General features: G+C 39.9%; 1 long non-coding RNA gene across 1 annotated transcript; it reads right to left on the reverse strand.

The window, feature by feature from the left end:
- Positions 1–7,176: 7,176 nt before the first annotated feature.
- Positions 7,177–8,108, reverse strand: LOC143607279 (uncharacterized). The gene is made up of 2 exons (XR_013148930.1): positions 7,713–8,108; positions 7,177–7,485 (listed from the first exon to the last, which is right to left on the reverse strand). It is a non-coding gene; the product is annotated as an uncharacterized LOC143607279 (long non-coding RNA).
- Positions 8,109–16,078: the final 7,970 nt, after the last annotated feature.

The raw sequence follows: 16,078 nt of genomic DNA on the forward strand, positions 1-16,078 counted from the left end.
AGTGCCCCTTATGTCCCACTTACCTTTACCCCACCCAGACCCACTTACCACAGGGGCGAGTCCTCCCGCCCCCAGCCCGAGCCTGTGCCTCCACCCGTGTGGGGTACCCCCAGGCCGGTGAGGGATGAGCGTCCCTCCACCGAGGCTGCATGGCTCCTAGTGCTCACCGAGCAGATGAATGAGCACACCACCGCCTTGACAGTGGGTATTCAGAGGAGGAATCACTTGGCGGACTGCATACTGGACAGCCAGTATGCGATCGCTCAGCTGAGGAGGGAGGACGCATACTCCCAGAGGATGATTGACCGGATGGAAACACGGATCCGGGGTTTGATGGCAGTGTTAGTGGCGATGGTGGCAGTGTTGGTGTGGTTGGTATACCACCGTGTTTAGATCATGTAGGGTGGTAGTAGTCAGGTCCACTTTTTGATACTCTGTGTTAGCAGTTAGTGACGATGCTAACATAGAGTGAATCTTGGGTAGTTATAGTACAGTCACTAGCCCATAGGGGGTCTTTTTTTTGGGGATACCATTGTAGATATTTTGATGTATCATTCAAGCACTGACCCATAGCAGGTTATGTCGAAATGATGCCGATGTAGGACTGATGTATGAAAACTTAATCTATGGACTGACGTTAATGTAATGTGTACTGATGATTATGTAAAATGTACTAATGTTTATTAATGAATGGAATATGTGTTGTGTATCGAGATTGGAATTTGTATTAATTATATGTATTTTTCTTAATGTTGTGTAGAATGGCACCTAAACGGTCAGCTCAAATGTCAGAAGTGGATGTGAGTCGTCTGATTGCTCGACAGTTAGAGGCGGCGATACCGGATATAGTATCGCGCATCGCCGCCAGTATTAACAATACGACCAATCCAGACCCTGCGAGCAATCAAACGACCACCAATAATGCTGGGGAACAAAATGTTAATCCTCCACCGAACGGTAACCCGATTCCGAGTAATGACGCGTCGCCTAGGGTGGTCGTTACAGACAGTAATGGCCCTATACCCAGTGTAGAAACGAACCGCGCTGAACCGACTCCTGCAACAAGGGGATGTTCAATCAAGGATTTTATGTTGTGCAAGCCCCTAGAATTTAGCGGGTCTGAGGGACCCAATGGGTTGGTTAAGTGGATTGAGAAAATAGAGTCGGTTGTGAACATCAGTAACTGCCCTGAGGATTACATTGTTAAATATGCTACCTGCACGTTCACGGACCATGCCTTGACATGGTGGAACACAATAGTTCAAACTCGCGGTCAGGCAGCGACAAACCGCATGACTTGGGCAGAACTCAAAGCCCTTGTACTGGAACATTTATGCCCGAAAAACGAACTGCAGAAGTTAGAAAACGAGTTGTGGAACTTGGAGATGCAGGGGGCAGACCACTTGGGTTATACGAACCGATTTAATGAGTTGTCGCGATTGGTGCCGTGGTTGGTCACCCCTGAGTCAAAGAGGGTGGAGCGTTATATATGGGGACTAACTCCAGTAGTAAGGAGTATAGTCAACGCTGGGGGACACCAGACGTTTGAGGGTGCGGTGACGCAAGCTGGTATTGTCACATACGATTTCGTGAGGAGTGGGTCACTGAAGGTGGCAGGAGAGTCTGCCGGAGGAAAGCGAGGTACGTATGATAATAAAACCCCGGGGAAGCAGCAAGACAAACGTGCTAGGCCCACTGCCCAGAACTACGCCATGACTAGTTCAGGCGGAAGGCAAGAACCGCAGAAGGGAACGTTTCCTAAGTGTGGGAAATGCGGTTACCACCATGGTGGCGTGTGCAAAGAGGTGGTGTGCCACCGGTGTGGCAGGGAGGGACACTACGCACCGAGATGTAGGGCAAACCTGAACAACCTGAACCGACAACCGCAACCTATCCGTGCGCAGCCATTTAGGACCCAACCAGCCCGACAACAAAACCCACAAGGAAACCAAATGATGACCACTAACCGTGCTTGCTTTGAATGCGGCAGCACAGATCACTTCAAGAGATACTGTCCGAGACTGAACCAGGGAGGAAGTGGGAGGCAAACCATGGGTCAGGCATCGTCGTCCAATCCGACGAGAGGTCGAGCTTTTGTGATGGGGGCGAACGAAGCACGCCAGGACCCCAGCGTAGTGACAGGTACATTCCTCGTCTCTGATCATTACGCTTCTGTGTTATTTGATACAGGCACCGATAGAAGTTTTGTTTCTGTTAAATTCCTATCGATAGCAAACCTTCCGATTAGTGAAACCATAGAACCTTACACCGTAGAAGTCGCTAACGGTAAAACCATGATAGTTAATCAGCTAGTTCGGAATTGCCTTTTTTTTCTGAACGATCAATCCTTTCTGATTGACTTATTACCGGTAGAATTAGGTAGTTTTGACGTGATAGTGGGAATGGATTGGTTAGCACGTAACAAAGTGGAAATAAACTGTGAAAAGAAAATCGTCAAGATCCGGGTGTCGGATGACGAAGAGGTGTTAGTGCAAGGAGATAAGTCAGGCACAATGATACCATTTATATCCCACCTTAAGGTGTTAAAATATATACGCCAGGGATGCGTGGCGTATCTAGCGAGCTTGACGGCCACAGATTCTGAGGAGAAACGGTTGGAGGATATCCCGGTAGTACGCGAGTTTCCACAAGTTTTCCCAGAAGAACTTCCTGGATTACCGCCAACCCGACAGGTCGAATTCAGAATCGATTTATTACCTCAAGCTGGCCCTGTTGCTAAAGCGCCCTACTGACTTGCACCATCCGAGATGCAAGAATTATCCAATCAGTTGCAAGAATTGTTGGATAAAGGATTTATACGTCCTAGCTATTCCCCGTGGGGTGCACCTGTATTATTCGTGAAAAATAAGAACGGGAGCCTTAGAATGTGCATTGATTACAGGGAGTTGAACAAGTTAACCATTAAAAATAGGTACCCTCTTCCTCGAATTGATGATCTGTTTGACCAGCTTCAAGGTGCGAGCTATTTCTCAAAAATCGATCTTAGATCGAAATACCATCAGGTTAGAATTCAGGAAGAGGATATCCCAAAAACCGCATTCCGGACTCGCTACGGCCATTACGAGTTCTTAGTTATGCCTTTTGGGCTAACAAATGCGCCGGCAGTGTTCATGGACCTCATGAATCGAGTCTGTAAACCCTATCTCGACAAATTCGTCATCGTGTTTATTGACGATATTCTGATTTACTCGAAAAGTAAAGAAGAGCACGAGCAACACTTAAGAATAATGTTAGAGCTTCTGGATCAGGAGAAGTTGTATGCAAAATTCTCCAAGTGTAAATTCTGGTTACAGGAAGTGCAGTTCCTCGGTCACGTTGTAAACCATCAAGGAATACACGTTGACCCGAGTAAAATTGAAGCAATTAAGAATTGGCAACCGCCTAAAACGCCAAAGGAAATCCGCCAATTCTCAGGCTTAGCCGGATATTATCGTCGATTTATAGAAAACTTTTCCAGCATCGCGCAACCTTTAACTCTCCTGACTCAAAAGGATCGAAAGTATGAATGGGGAGAAGAGCAGGAAGCGGCATTTCAAACGTTAAAGCAAAAATTGTGCCAAGCGCCGATTTTAAGTCTCCCCGATGGAGACGATGACTTTGTCGCGTATTGTGACGCATCTCGTAGAGGGTTAGGATGCGTGTTGATGCAGAATAATAAGGTTATAGCCTATGCTTCCCGACAGTTAAAAGTACATGAGAAGAATTACACTACTCATGACTTAGAACTGGGAGCGGTTATCTTCGCACTTAAAATCTGGAGACATTATCTCTACGGTACGAAGTGCACCATCTTCACCGATCATAAAAGTTTGCAGCACATATTCGACCAGAAAGAACTGAATATGAGGCAACGAAGATGGGTCGAGTTGTTAAGCGATTATGACTGTGACATCCGTTATCACCCCGGCAAGGCTAATGTCGTAGCCGATGCTTTGAGTAGGAAAGATCGGGTTAAGCCATTGCGAGTGCGAGCAATGGGGATGATAGTCCAGTCGAACCTTTCTGACTTGGTTCGAGTCGCTCAACGTGAGGCTTTAAAAGAGGATCAATTGGAAAAGGAGGGACTTTACGGCAATGAGAAGAATTTCGAACAGCGCGTGGACGAAATTCTCTATTTCAAAAGTCGGATTTGGATTCCGACCCTCCATGATCTTCGTGAATTAATCATGGATGAAGCACAGAGATCAAAATATTCCATACATCCGGGATCGGATAAGATGTACAAGGATGTGAAGGAGTTCTACTGGTGGCCGGGTATGAAAAAGGATATCGCAACGTATGTCGGTAAATGTACGACTTGTGCGAGAGTTAAGGCAGAGCACCAGAAACCCTCGGGAATGTTACAACAACCGGAAATTCCCGAATGGAAGTGGGAGCAAATCACGATGGATTTTGTGACACATCTTCCTAAAACGTCCCGAGGACATGATGCAATTTGGGTAATCGTGGATCGATTAACCAAATCGGCACATTTTATCCCGATTAGGAATAATTATAACACTGAGAGACTTGCGCAAATTTATATAAATGAAATTGTGTCTCATCATGGGATACCCATCTCGATCATCTCCGATCGGGATAGCCATTTCACCTCCAATCTTTGGCAAGCTGTCCAAGAAGCGCTGGGAACGCGCATTGATCTAAGCACAGCTTACCACCCTCAGACCGATGGTCAGTCTGAGAGGACCATCCAAACCCTGGAGGATTTGCTTCGTGCATGCGTACTGGATTTTAAGGGAAATTGGGATCAACATCTCCCACTCGTTGAATTTTCCTATAATAACAGTTACCATAGCAGTATAAAGGCAGCGCCTTACGAAGCATTGTATGGTCGGAAGTGCCGATCACCACTCTGTTGGACTGAAGTGGGCGACACTCAGGTTATTAGATCAGACCTGGTCCAGGAAACGACCAGCAAAGTCCTTGAAATTAGGAACAATCTGAAGGCCGCGCGGGATCGGCAAAAGAGTTATGCCGATACCCGTAGAAAACCGTTGTCGTTTGAGAAAGGTGATAAAGTGTATTTGAAAGTATCACCTTGGAAGGGTGTAGTCAGATTTGGAAAGGCGGGGAAGTTAGCCCCGAGATATATTGGACCCTTCAATATTACTGCAAAAATCGGTCCCGTAGCGTACCGATTAGAACTACCCAATGAATTGAGTGCAGTTCACAACGTGTTTCACGTATCGAACTTGAAAAGATGTCTGGCGGATGAGACATCAGTGTTACCTTTAGAGGGTGTCCAAATAAATGATAAACTCAATTTCGTAGAAGAACCCGTAGAAATAGTAGACGGAAAAATCAAGCAACTTAGACACAACAAGATTTCGTTGGTCAAAGTTAGATGGAATTCGCAACGAGGCCCAGAATATACATGGGAGCGAAAGGACGAATTCCGGAAGAAATACCCCCATCTATTTCCTCAAAAAGAAGTAGTCGTCGCGTAAAAATTTCGAGGACGAAATTTCTTTTACGGGGGGAGAATGTAACGATTCCGGCAAAATCAGGTATACCCTAACCGGTATATACTATTTATGTGTTATTTAATGATGAATACGTGAATTATGATGCGCTTATACGAGTATGTATGATTCATAGTACGAATTATACTCGATTATACAGTTAATCGTATTGGAAATACGATTAACCGATTAACGGTTATTGAAGCCCGAACGATCGGGGATTGTATTGTAGACGAAATATATAATATTTAGTGATGTTTACGAAGTATTAAAGCTTCGGGATAAGTGAAAGCACAGAAAAGAATTTTCGATTTAATGGTACGTCGGTACGTTAAACGAAACCTGTAATACCAAACCAAGCAAGATACGATCGATCAAGCCGAAAAAGATGCACAATTATTAATACTATGATGTTTTAAGTTAATAAATGTCATGGTTTAAGTTTTTAAATCGGCTTTATATAAATTTCATTTTTAAGCCGAAAAACGACCGTTTTAGCCTCGTTTTAAGCCGAATTAAACGTTTAACCGGAAAACGAACTGAACCAGATTATCCAAAACATTATCCGGATTACGAGAATCCGAATGTGTGGCTTAAAATGGAGATGTGGGTCCCACCCCACCCTCCAAGTGGTCCGATCGGGATTTAGGGGTGTTACCCCATCCCATTTTTCTTTTTACAACTTATTCAACAATCCCTTCATCCTCTCAATAATTTCATCCAAAAACCGAGAATTCTAGCAAGAAAAACCGAGGTAAAAATTGTGTTATGTACGTGTTTATGTTCGTTTCTTGAGTGTTCTTGCAAGAAAAGGAGGTTTCCAAGTGAAAAAGGGTGAAAACCCGAGATGGAACCGATTCTTGCATGATCAAGTGATGTATACGGGTTATACAAGGGATCTTGGTGGTCAGAATGGGCTCAGTTGAAACGACTCAAATGTCCATATTACTACATTTTTGGTACCAACAGTATGACATATCCGTATGTTTTGCTTATGGCTAGTGTTAACTCTGTGGACTTCATAGGTTAGGAGCAAAGACGGGACCATGGAAACTTGTTTACTCTGAAACCGATCAAGAAAACCGATGATTTATGAAAACCTTACAAGAATATGTGGCTATAAAACAGTTTTCCACAAGCAAACGATATCTTGATAACCATATGAAGTGAATTCTACTGGTTTCCGGGTGGGTATTTCAGATACAAATATGTATTTGAGGTGACCAGGCACAAGAACACAACCATAAAACACCAGGGGCGCCTTTAAAGAACACATGAATTTGACGAACAAGAGTGCATGATACGCACAGTTTAAGAACCCGAATGGATATTCAAACCAAACTATATACCTAAAAACGAAGCTAAATTGATCACTAGATAGATAAGAACAAAGAGGGCATGTATTTGAATTAGAAATTTGAACTGCCTTCATGACCTTTTTACATTGTACGAGTAAAATCATTCTATTTCTTTTGCTTTATTTTTCCTCATTTGCATCATCTATAGTTGTCAAAGTCATCTGCATAAGCATTTGAGATCAGTGTGACAATCATTAATCGCTAATCAATAGATGGGCTGATTCAAGTAAAAAAATTACGTTCGAGTCCATTCGAGTCTTATATAATGATACGACGGAACAATTTGGTCAACTAAAATTAAACGTCTTAAAATGAGTCACTTTTAAACAAGTTGCTAACTTTAAACAGGTACAAATAAGCATTCAAACACAATATAAACCATTTTCTTCACTTTTAACAATTTTGTTTTCACATTGAAAACTTGCAAAAAGTGGGTACTCAATCTCATAATCATATAAAACAAGTGGTTTAAGAATGGGATTAAACCTCATATTAATTGAACTCCAACCAAGCCATGATCTCATTCCAAGAATCAAGTACATCCAAAAGTCATTTTATTTCCCATAAAAACACAAACATCTTCATCCCAATTGGCTCCATTCAATTCCTGCAACTTTACACCTATGTTTCATATTATGCTTCTCCTGTACCCAAACACAATCAAATCTCAATATTTACCAAGATCTTTACAAAAAACACAAATAAACAAACAAACAAACTAAGGAGTTGTTTGGTAGTCTCTTAAGTCTTAGTGGTTATTATGAGGCTATCTCTTAATGGTTCTTAATCTTAACCATTCAGAGGCTATGAACCACTAAGATGTAGCCTCTTAGTGACCACTAATTAGAACTTAATGATGAAGCTAACTAACCTGTTCGAGAACCCGAGCCGAAGATTGTTCAACAACCTTGGCCAACCCTTTCATCTTCTTAATCATGTTACCATACAGCTCCTCCAACTCAGCCGTGTAATGAGCCGCCTCGGAACCCATCAAGCCCTTCAACCTCCCAATCTTAAACCCATCATCACACAACAACCCAAACTTGTCATTTTCAAATTTACCCTCATCTTCCACCATACACTCGTTGCCCAAACCCTTCAACTCAAAGGGCAGATCCGGAAACGGAGAGTTGGGGGTAAAGTTACCGTAATGCCCTCGAAAACCCGGGCCCAAATTAACAACATCCAGGGTCTTGGCCTCAAAGGTATCAGTAGAAGATCGGAACTGGAAAGCTTTGTATTCATGGGTGTGGATTAGCTGGTCGTAAAGAGGATGAATATGCTAGGGCTAAAATGAAAGCATTTGGTAGAACTTAGGGTTTGGACGGCGGCCAGAGAAGCGGTGACGGCGGCCTCTCGCATCGATGGCCGGAGGTGGGTTTTCCGGCGGGAGGAGAACTAGCCGATGAGGCAATCGGAGGTGGAGATAATAAGGTTGTTGAGTGAGGGGGTGTGGATTTGGCCGGAGGGAGAGTAGAAAGTGGAGGTGGAGGTGAAGGAATAGAAGCCGGTGACGGTGGTCATGAGGGTTGGTTGGTCGGAGGTGGAGTCGTCGGAGAGAGTTGAGGGGGTGTTGTGGGTTACGCAGCCGAAGAGAAGGCCGTCAAGGTCGCCGGAGGCGGAGGAGTAAGGAGGCGAGGGCGGGGCCCGAGATGTGGATCTTTTCTAAAGAGATGCTGTCGTCGCCCATGGCGGAAGGTGGAAGTAGAAGAAATGTAATATATTATTATTGTTATTTTGAGGGATTTATATTTTATGCCTTTGAAGTTTTTACTTGAAAGAATGGTGTTTTTTTTACTGTTTAGTTCAATAATTTTAAGTTTATGATTTTTATTCACTAGTTTTGTTTTCATTTTCAGTTAAACCTAACCTAACAAGCCATTTTAGCTCTGTTCGCTAAACCCATCAACGGATCACTCATGTAAGTGCAATTTTGTCTATAATTGGTTGTGCAATTGATTGGCCCGCTTATCTAACAAATAATACTCATGTGTTCGTGTAGGGTTTGTGAAAAACGAAGGAATGGACGACAATGATGAAAATGAGATTTGAGAATTAGGGTTGGAGTTTATTTTGGAAAAAATGACAAAATTGCCGCTCACATGAGAGGCACACTAGTATGTTTAACGACCAAAGTTTATGGTGTTAGTTGGGTCAGGTTTAAATGCAAGTAAAAACAAAACTATTTGACGAAAATCACAAATTTGAAACTATTTAATTAAAACAACAAATTTGGTTAAAATATAAGAACAAAAACCACAATTCTATGTTTTTAGTTCATCCTAAAGGTCGATGCTACTTTATGAAATATACAATATAATCCCTTATGTTCTTCTTTCGTATGAAAACAATGGTACAAAATATATAACTGAGACGTTTCTTAAGTGAGTCGTGTCGAATATCCAAAGTGACAGATCAAATTATGCAGCTTAAGTTTTTGTGTTTATTTCTTTAGTTTACTTTGTTGCAATTTTAATTTTACGTATGTTTTTTTTTAATTTTTTCTTTTTTGTCATGTCCATCTTTAGGTTAATGGTTAGTGGGATGGTTAGTGATGGTTTTCAATTTTCCTACGTAAAGATTTCGTGAAAAATGATAATGTTGAAAAGTTTTTCTTGGTTAATTTTATCTTAATGGATTTTGAGTAAAATTTCTTTTGTTTATGCTAGCTCGATTTTGGCATCTCGAGTGGTGTTCTTAGACACGGTTTCTTATCTGGAGGTGTGTCTGTATCTTCGGTTAAAAATCGCAGGCCGACTGTTTTCGGTGGTGAATCTGTATCCGAAAAGAGTCGTTGATCTATCCATTATATATTCAATTTCAATTCCTACCCGTTACCAATGATATTGCTATCATTTGGTATAAGAGCCGAAAAATTCTGTTTCGACTCATATTTTGTTTACCAATAAACCCGAAATCTCTCACAAATTTCACTACCTTTTTTCAATCCCAAACTGCTATTCCACCTAAAAAAAGTTGTATGCGATGAAGACGGAATTACCGTGATACGACGGGATTGTTCCCAATGAAGAGGTGCTTTGTGAAACGAGTTATAAGTGGGATCGTTATTCAAGAGGTCGAACCTACAATTGAGAATTCTAGTCAAGGAAATGGACAATTAATATTGTTGTTAGCCATGCTGTTTTGAAGGAGTTTAGTGTTTTTGGAAGCAATAAGTATACGTGCAACAACATATGGAGTTCAAAGCCAAGTCCCACACCAACTAACAAAGCAAAGAAAGCATCAACCAAAGCTGGTGAATCGTTTGAGATGCTAGAATATGTGTCAACCCATGATGGTTCATCATGTGGAGTTTTCTCATATCAACGAATATCAATGAAGAATTGGAGGTCAATCAAAATCATGCTCATATTAAAGACTCGATCTCATTTTAAACTCTACGCCATCGGATACCCACCCAAAATACCTCCAGAGCCACCACCCGATGTTAGTGTCCTAAGTTTGAGGACAAACTTTGTCAAAGAAGGAGAGTATGATAGGCGTCTCTTAGTTGAGTTGAATATCCAAAGTGGCGGTTCAAATTATGCAATTTAAGTTTTTATGTTTCTTTCTTTAGTTTACTTTGTTGCAATTTTAATTTTACGTGTCTTTTTTTTTTAATTTTCCTTTTTGTTATGTCCACCTTTGTAGGTTAATGGTTAGTGGGTGGTTAGTGATAGTTTTCAATTTTCCTATATAACAGTGGTGTTCTTAGACACGGTTTCTTATCCGGAGTGGTGTGTCTGTATATTCGGTTAAAAATTTTCAGCCCGATTGTTTGTTTCGGTGATGAATCTGTATCCGAAACAAGCTGTTGATCTATCTATTATATATTCAATTACAGTTCCTACCCATCACCGATGATATTTGCTATGAATAACTCTTCGGAACAAAGTTTTGAGTTAGACATATATGTTACCACAACTAAGTGTTCACCCTGTTCTATTTAATGGACCAATAAGAACTCATCTCTATGTATCAACAAGAATGCCCGATGTTACTTTATAAAACACAGTGCTAGAATAAAGTTGACAGACAGCATGGCAGAACCTTTAGCTTTTTTTTTTATTTTTACAAAAGACTAGTGCTACTTTATAAAATATGCAATTCAATCCCTCGGTTTTGGTGAAAGTTCTCCAAATATATGGTTAGAGTTGTACGTAGGGTGTATTTATAAAATTTTCAAAACGAGATAATATTTTTGTTATAAATTATGTGTTACGAGATCTACTTAGATCAACAATATTAGAAGTATAAAAGTAATCTTAAGTGTTGATTTCCAGAAGTGAAGTCCTTTTCAATAGGTACGCGTCACGGTGTGGAAGCGTGTGAAATGGTGATAATCGAGCTCGGATCTAGGATCGAATCTTACAACTTGTATTCACTCTTGAAAGATCTAGTGGACGGATGTGGAGAGTTCGATTCGATTGACACTCAATATAGGATGACCAATTGTAATCAAAACACAAATAGATAGATGTAGTAGTATGATATCATTAACCGAATGATTTACATGAAGAACACTCATTCGTACATACATACATACATACATACTCATAAACGCTCGGCAACTCGGGGAGAGCTCTTCCCCCGGGGGCATACTCTCAATAACACATGACTAAAACAAATAACCTAATCATCTACTTATACTAGCCTTGTGCCAAGGTCTACACTCTATCCGCCTCTTGGATAAGACCAAATAAATAATGTAAAACATGAGTTCTGTGAATTTTTGGTTAAACCTTTGTTTTTATATCACAACCGAAACCATGAAATAAATGGCTTGATTGTGGGTGTAACTTGCTTGGTGTGGTGTTATTGTGCTTGTAGGTGTTGTATCTAGTTGCTAGCAAAGGCTAGAAAGCGAGATTCTTGCGATTTGAAGCTAGAAACACAAGGTAGTTCGGTTTTCGTATGGTTTATGAATTTTGGACAGATTGTGATACGTGTAGAATTAGCTCATGAAATTTTACAGAGGTGTTAGCTATATGAAAATATGAGTTCTGTGAATTTTTGGTAATTTTTTGACAAAGGATGAATATTTGGTGAATTTAATGCTCGGTTTTGGCTAAAAATGATGAAAAATAGTTAAATATCATGAAAAATTCTGGAAAATTGCAGATAAGCTTTTTATAACATTTATAAGTCACAAACAAAATTTTAGGTCCGTTGAAGAAGTCTAAGTAGGCTTTTCGGTTAAACGAGATCTAGGGTTTTCTAGCTCGGTTTTAGTGAAAACGGAATTTAAAAAGGGATTTTGGTTCTGGAAAAATTAAAGGGGACTATGGAGATGGCAGGGGTCATCCAGGAAAAATTTGGGATTTTTCTAAGATCGTTTGGTATTTACGACATATTTAGTGTTTAAATAGTGTTTAAAAATAGATAATTAAATGTTAAATATAAAAATTAATTCTGGAAATATTTTTATAAAATTCCCCACTGTCAAAAAGTGATTTGTGCAAAATTTCAAGATCCGAGACTAAACGGATAATTATTTGTGCTAAAACAAACTTTTAAAGCTTAAAACGCGTAAACCGGTAAAGTTCGCATAAACGAGCTGAGTGGTGTATAAAAACCCTAAAAATGAACTATTTTCATATAGTTGAGTTAATCAAGTAAAAATAAATCATCCGAAAATAATTCGGATGATTTGAGTAATTTTTAACAGTTTCCGGTACGCTAAAAACGGAAACGGGTCCCGCGGCCAATCGGGGCGTCTAAACCGAGTCCTAATTTCACAACTTAGTTAAATTATCAATTAACAACTATTTTCGGGTCGTGTGTGACCAAACTCATTTTTGAAACATAAAAATGGATAACCGTGCTAGGCACGCAAAACGGGAAAAATGACTAATAGTAAATCTGACTAGTGAACTCTAAACGATATCACAATCTGAGTCCGGTGTAGTGTTTCTGGGTTAACATTGCCCCCAGAACGGGTACAGTACTGGGTTAACTGTGTCCCCAGATGTACCGGTTAACACGGTTAAAGTTATGTTAATAGTGGTTGTATAGTAACGAACTTAGGGATCGTATTACAGATTTGGACTAGTAGCTGGAGTATTGTATTACTAAATTGCCTACGATAAGGTGAGTTTCACGAGCCCCTTTTTTCTGAATTGTTTTCAGATATTTTCCCGGGGCGGAAGCATGTTGCTAATAAAATGTTTAAGTACATACTGAACGCATGGATTTGCGTGTATTTATAAATATTCGATTGTACGGGAATCGTATGGAATGGGTACATTACTAGGTTAACAGTGCCCCCAGATGTCCCTGGAAGTGTTTCTGGGTTAACATTGCCCCCGTAATGGGTACAGTACTGGGTTAACAGTGTCCCCAGATGCCTCTAGAAGTGTTTCGGGGTTAACATTGCCCCTGGAATGGGTACAGTACTGGGTTAACAGTGTCCCCAGATGTCTCTAATATATGATTATCATAATGATTTATCACTGTTTATTTAAATTAGTGAAACTCACCAACTATTCGTAGTTGACCCGTTTTCTTTACATGCTTTCTAGGTACTCCCAAACTGGAGTAAGTGCTACATGCTTGATGATGCGTGCTATTTGTGGAAGTTTAGTGATCGTTTTGTATTAAATATGATAATGTAACGTTGGTAAAACTTATGTGCTATCGCCTAGACGGGAACTAAACTCGGAACATTAACAAACTAAACTTCCACAAATAGCACGCATCATCAAGCATGTAGCACTTACTCCAGTTTGGGAGTACCTAGAAAGCATGTAAAGAAAACGGGTCAACTACGAATAGTTGGTGAGTTTCACTAATTTAAATAAACAGTGATAAATCATTATGATAATCATATATTAGAGACATCTGGGGACACTGTTAACCCAGTACTGTACCCATTCCAGGGGCAATGTTAACCCCGAAACACTTCTAGAGGCATCTGGGGACACTGTTAACCCAGTACTGTACCCATTCCGGGGGCAATGTTAACCCAGAAACACTTCCAGGGACATCTGGGGGCACTGTTAACCTAGTAATGTACCCATTCCATACGATTCCCGTACAATCGAATATTTATAAATACACGCAAATCCATGCGTTCAGTATGTACTTAAACATTTTATTAGCAACATGCTTCCGCCCCGGGAAAATATCTGAAAACAATTCAGAAAAAAGGGGCTCGTGAAACTCACCTTATCGTAGGCAATTTAGTAATACAATACTCCAGCTACTAGTCCAAATCTGTAATACGATCCCTAAGTTCGTTACTATACAACCACTATTAACATAACTTTAACCGTGTTAACCGGTACATCTGGGGACACAGTTAACCCAGTACTGTACCCGTTCTGGGGGCAATGTTAACCCAGAAACACTACACCGGACTCAGATTGTGATATCGTTTAGAGTTCACTAGTCAGATTTACTATTAGTCATTTTTCCCGTTTTGCGTGCCTAGCACGGTTATCCATTTTTATGTTTCAAAAATGAGTTTGGTCACACACGACCCGAAAATGGTTGTTAATTGATAATTTAACTAAGTTGTGAAATTAGGACTCGGTTTAGACGCCCCGATTGGCCGCGGGACCCGTTTCCGTTTTTAGCGTACCGGAAACTGTTAAAAATTACTCAAATCATCCGAATTATTTTCGGATGATTTATTTTTACTTGATTAACTCAACTATATGAAAATAGTTCATTTTTAGGGTTTTTATACACCAGTCAGCTCGCTTATGCGAACTTTACCGGTTTACGCGTTTTAAGCTTTAAAAGTTTGTTTTAGCACAAATAATTATCCGTTTAGTCTCGGATCTTGAAATTTTGCACAAATCACTTTTTGACAGTGGGGAATTTTATAAAAATATTTCCAGAATTAATTTTTATATTTAACATTTAATTATCTCTTTTTAAACACCATTTAAACACTAAATATGTCGTAAATACCAAACGATCTTAGAAAAATCCCAAATTTTTCCTGGATGACCCCTGCCATCTCCATAGTCCCTTTTAATTTTTCCAGAACCAAAATCCCTTTTTAAATTCCGTTTTCACTAAAACCGAGCTAGAAAACCCTAGATCTCGTTTAACCGAAAAGCCTACTTAGACTTCTTCAACGGACCTAAAATTTTGTGTGTGACTTATACATGTTATAAAAAGATTATCTGCAATTTTCCAGAATTTTTCATGATATTTAACTATTTTTCATCATTTTTAGCCAAAACCGAGCATTAAATTCACCAAATATTCATCCTTTGTCAAAAAATTACCAAAAATTCACAGAACTCATATTTTCATATAGCTAACACCTCTGTAAAATTTCATGAGCTAATTCTACACGTATCACAATCTGTCCAAAATTCATAAACCATACGAAAACCGAACTACCTTGTGTTTCTAGCTTCAAATCGCAAGAATCTCGCTTTCTAGCCTTTGCTAGCAACTAGATACAACACCTACAAGCACAATAACACCACACCAAGCAAGTTACACCCACAATCAAGCCATTTATTTCATGGTTTCGATTGTGATATAAAAACAAAGGTTTAATCAAAAATTCACAGAACTCATGTTTTACATTATTTATTTGGTCTTATCCAAGAGGCGGATAGAGTGTAGACCTTGGCACAAGGCTAGTATAAGTAGATGATTAGGTTATTTGTTTTAGTCATGTGTTATTGAGAGTATGCCCCCGGGGGAAGAGCTCTCCCCGAGTTGCCGAGCGTTTATGAGTATGTATGTATGTATGTATGTACGAATGAGTGTTCTTCATGTAAATCATTCGGTTAATGATATCATACTACTACATCTATCTATTTGTGTTTTGATTACAATTGGTCATCCTATATTGAGTGTCAATCGAATCGAACTCTCCACATCCGTCTACTAGATCTTTCAAGAGTGAATACAAGTTGTAAGATTCGATCCTAGATCCGAGCTCGATTATCACCATTTCACACGCTTCCACACCGTGACGCGTACCTATTGAAAAGGACTTCACTTCTGGAAATCAACACTTAAGATTACTTTTATACTTCTAATATTGTTGATCTAAGTAGATCTCGTAACACATAATTTATAACAAAAATATTATCTCGTTTTGAAAATTTTATAAATACACCCTACGTACAACTCTAACCATATATTTGGAGAACTTTCACCAAAACCGAGGGATTGAATTGCATATTTTATAAAGTAGCACTAGTCTTTTGTAAAAATAAAAAAAAAAGCTAAAGGTTCTGCCATGCTGTCTGTCAACTTTATTCT

This window comes from Bidens hawaiensis, unplaced genomic scaffold (assembly GCF_021521415.1).
Source record: "Bidens hawaiensis isolate Kalapana, Puna unplaced genomic scaffold, B.hawaiensis_p1.1 tig00080854_1, whole genome shotgun sequence".
Lineage (NCBI taxonomy): Eukaryota > Viridiplantae > Streptophyta > Magnoliopsida > Asterales > Asteraceae > Bidens > Bidens hawaiensis.